The sequence below is a fragment of the Perca fluviatilis genome, chromosome 16 (genome assembly GCF_010015445.1).
Source record: "Perca fluviatilis chromosome 16, GENO_Pfluv_1.0, whole genome shotgun sequence".
NCBI classification, from domain to species: domain Eukaryota; kingdom Metazoa; phylum Chordata; class Actinopteri; order Perciformes; family Percidae; genus Perca; species Perca fluviatilis.
Genome location: NC_053127.1, coordinates 35558135 through 35562831, shown reverse-complemented (window position 1 = coordinate 35562831; position 4697 = coordinate 35558135). Strand labels below are relative to the sequence as shown.

General features: G+C 38.6%; 1 long non-coding RNA gene across 1 annotated transcript; it reads right to left on the bottom strand.

Moving 5' to 3' along the window:
• Positions 1–3565: 3565 nt before the first annotated feature.
• Positions 3566–4456, bottom strand: LOC120575670. Its single transcript, XR_005642039.1, has 3 exons — positions 4383–4456; positions 4013–4191; positions 3566–3637 (listed from the first exon to the last, which is right to left on the bottom strand). It is a non-coding gene; the product is annotated as an uncharacterized LOC120575670 (long non-coding RNA).
• Between the last annotated feature and the right edge of the window lie 241 nt (positions 4457–4697).

The window sequence follows — 4697 nt, the reverse complement described above, 5'->3', positions numbered from 1 at the left end:
GGATGATAGAGCAAGGGAGAAAGTGAGTGAAGGTGATTAGCTTCGGAGGGAGTAGAAACTCTAGAGTCATAGTGAGAGAAACAATGAGTCTCCTCTGTTCTTTCTGACCATGGTGGGAAATCTGTAGCAGGAGAAGTTATCCCTCTCCTTGATGTCATGTTGTTTATGGAGAAGGAGAACCAGGAAATGAGTCGGAGGAAATGCAACGCTACCAAGACCCGGTCGAGCGACGTGTAGTTAAATTTTTTCGAGAGGTGCACGTCAGTGTGTTTATTTCTAGTTTAGGGGACTTTTTATCTCATTCCCTAACCTTAGTCTGGAGTAATTTGTTTTTTGTTCACTTGGCAGTACACTGTAACCATTGCAATTGTTTTATTTATCAGCCTGTTAATATTTTGCTGAAAACCTCATTAAAGATGGAAAAAATAGTCATTTCAAACTATTTTTTATTTTTGCTCTTTTTAACAGATCAGATGTCACTAATTTCCATTTGTTTGCATGTCTTGGACAGGTGCATCAAAGGGATAGGTATTCATTTATTATTTACAATTTTAAAGCACTAGTTCTGCTCACTGATTTTACTATATGACTAGAGTGAGTTTTATTGAATACCATGGTCATCCAACCTTAGGAATAACCTGAAGGTTTGATGACCAAAACATGGTTTAATAAAGCTAATAGTAAGACACCACTGAATTGGGTCATTAACAATTAAAATAACAGTTGGTTTGGTAACATCTGAAATCAGTCCAAGAAATGCATCATAAAAACTTGTATGAATGTCCTTTAAGTGACGTTGAAAACATGTTAGAAATGACGTCGTAAAAACGTTAATTTAGAACCCTGTAAAAATGTCATTTGGACGTCAATTAACTCTTTAAACAACGTTTACAAAAGACGTCTAATGAACGCGTTCAATATTTAGCTACGTAAATAGTTAAAAAGACGACTAAAAAAGACGTCGCAAAAACTTTAATACTGGCTCCTCAGTGGACGTCTTTTCAACGTTCACTGTCTATGTCCCTTGAACGCGTAAAAGTGAACGTTAAGAAGACGCGTCAAAAAAGACGTCGCAAAAACTTTCATTCTGGCTTCTCAGTGGACGTCTTATTAATGTCCTCTTTTGATGTCCCTTGGACGTAAAAAATGAACGTTAAAAAGACGTCTAAAAAAGACGTCGCAACAACTTTCATTCTGGCTCCTCAGTGGACGTCTTTTTAACGTTCACTTTTTATGTCACTTGGACGTCAAAAGTGAACGTTAAATAGACGTCTGAAAAAGACGTCGCAAAAACTTTCATTCTGGCTCCTCAGTGGACGTCTTTTGAACGTACGACAAAGACGTTAAATTGACGTCTTTTGGACGTGTCATTGCTCAGTGGGAAATATCGCCCACCTTCCCTCCCCCTTAACATGGGGGATTTGAAACTGCAGCATGTGTGTTGTGGGCATTTAGTTAAAACATCTGAACTCACATAATACTGTAAGAATCAGTATTTCTACTCCCAAGCCCCATGTTTTTGGATTTGCCTGTGTGTGTGTGTTTGTGTGTGTGTGTGTGTGTGTGTGTGTGTGTGTACATTCAGTCCAAAAAGGTATTTTCTGAGCTTTGAGAACAGCTCAAATGGCCCACTCAGATTCCTTCTGCTTGCATTCAAATTCCTTCAGCTGAGAAACCAGCTTGCACACCTGTGGAGGAATGAAGTGCCATTTCTTCCCCTTCTTCTCTGCCTTGGAGCCTCGCGGCTTCGATTGTCCCAAAGAAAACTCTGAGAAAAAAATAATAATAATAGTGAGATGCAGACAAAGTTTGCACGTGTAGTGTGGCTTGACAGGAGTGGAGCAGTTCAATAAAATCATACATTTGTTTTCTTCAATATGCCCCTATGTGTGAACCTCTCTATCATTCTAGTTGACCATCTGTCTAGTACCCAATGTTGTTGTGGTGCTGGTGCCAGTGGCTAAGCTTATCTCTTCCTTTGTCTTTTCAAGACACATGCATTCACACTGCGCATATACAGAAATGTTTGCAAGGGCGAGAAGTCTGCTTATCCCCAACACATGACAGCATGCATCCTCAACATGTGTGCAGGGATATTATAAATGCACAGAACACAGAAGGGGATAGAAAACACAGTTGACATCGTCCTATCAAAAGGTGTAACAGCACATTTGAACACGGACTGTCCTGGGGGTTACTCAAACATGGAGTGGAGCAACTGTGACATTCAGTGCATGTTACACATCAAAGTATTAACATTTGGGCATGAATCCAGCATGTATTATTTTTTAAATGAATATGTTTAGTCTTTGCTTCTGGAGGGGGTCCCTGGAACAACATATTTTGAGGTTGGAGTCTGCAGCCAAATACATTTCAGTTTGTGTGTCTTTGACATGAAAAGGTTTGACCACCACTGACATAACCTGGTCTCAGGTGCTAATGGTTTTAAAGAGATAGCTCAAACGAATTTTGTGTCAAGAAACCATTCTAAGAAAAATATGTTTTTGCTCCATTTCCCAACTAGAATCATGTTATGTTTGTTTTGTTTTTGATTGACTTGGGACACTATGTAAAGCAAAAAGCATGTTACCTGCCATTTTAAAAAATATGACATTTATTCCAACAATAGTCTTCAACAGGGAGCTACGAAATCTACAAACAAATTCATATTCAGGGGGATCATAAGCCAATAACAGCTGATCTAAAAGCTCACAGCATGTGGCGACACATTTTGAGCTTGTACATCTCAGACAAAGGGGTTTGGTGTAGATTGACAAAAAGCAGGTCGGGTGCAGAAAGGCACGGCAAAGTCACATTTACAAAGTATTTCCAAACAATGAGTGCTTACCTTTGCATGAATTCGAGAGTAAAAGCCATCTCCGGTGGGTATTGGATGTTGCAGACATAAAACATGGAGAAGACGTAGCTCAAGGCCACAATGGGAGAGGTGATGTGGTCATTGACAATTAACCATCAAGAGCAATCTTGAATTGCTGGTCACCTTAAACACATAAAAAAAAAGATAAAGAAAAAAAATAACAATTCTGAGCACCATGTACAAAAAAAGATAATCCTATATTTTAAGGCAAGCAAAAAATTTCTTTAATAAATACGACAAAACAACAGCTTATAAAACAGCTCGCTGAGATACAAAAAATATTTAACTACAAACCTCTGACTAGGATGCATGGGGTCACTGGGAGTTTGACTTCAGGATCTGCAGAGATCTGTTTTGGTGACAGACATGACAAATGAATTAATGTTTCCAGTGCACACAAACCTGCTGTTAAATTGACTATCTGCTAGTGTCTTCATCAGACAGAGGTAGCCATTAAGCATATACGACATTAATGTAAATAGTTTATAGAGAGAGAGTTTATAGAGAATATCAGCAGCACAATTAGGGGAATCTATACTTCATACTATGATTGGTTACTTGGTTCACCACTGGATGCAAATAATTATCTTGCACACAGTTTAAAATTTACAACATCTACCTCTTTTTTGTCGAAGAGTTTATAAGAGTCTTCCTTGAAGTATTTTGCAATGCCACAGATGAGCTGATTGGACCTTCGCCCGTCTTCATCCCTTTGGAGTCAAGGAAGTCATTGATCCCCTTTTCTTTTTTGGAAAGTTCCTGTTCAAGGTTCAAGGTGTTAATTTTGTACAGGTACATAAGACAAACACTCATTTTCGTTTGGCCTCCAAAAAATGCAGCTATGGAGAGAATTTTGAAAAAAACAAAATTCGAATTATTTCATTTTCATTTGCAACCTGTTCTGTTTTGATCTCAAATGTTCTGCTTTTTTGGTTGCCACTTCCTGATTTTTGGTCTCAAATCTATTCTATTTGATTGTTCATCAAATGTATTATATTTGATTGGTTGCCAGTTTCTTTTTTGGTCTCAACTCTCTTTTTGGTTGCAAATCTTTTTTTGATTGATTAATAAAGACAAAATTCTCTCCATATGGAGCAGCACAGCACAATCATAATAATAACAGTAACAACACACCTGTGCCAGTTTGTTTTGTACAGAGAAGCCAAGAAGTTTAGATGCATGATCAAACAGGTGAGGAACTTCAAACAGGAACGGCCACTCGTCCTTTACAACGCCAATAGGGGTATCAGCATCGTGAGGATTTCACGCTGAATGGGATATGTTTCAGTCATCAATTTTCGAACAGATGACTCCTAAAGATATGAGGCAGTTAGTCAAACAGTCGAACAGTTAGTCAAACCAACCAATTAAAATAATAAAACAGGGTATCAATTTCAATAGACTATGGGCGTGGTGATGTCAGACGATCTACAATTTCACAATGTGTCCTACAATTTCACGTGTCCTTACAACACAAGAAAATAATGGATGATTGCAGACCCACCTGAAGATCCCGGGTTTGAAAGGCACGTTTCAAGTCATCTCGTTTAGACAGCAGGTCTTCTCTACACACAGTCCCCTCAATGATTGGATGGTAACGTAACACAGCGAGCTATAACAATACACACACACGCGGCTAATTTACACACACACGCGCGCGCATGCCCAACTTATGGACTAACAAAAAAATTAAAAAAAACAAAAAACAAATAAACTTATGGGCTAACTTTAGCTGGGCAAACGGGCCGTCGTCCACCCACGCTTCAAAATAACGCAAAATGCACACATTCAAATGTTACCATGAAATACACACGGCTAC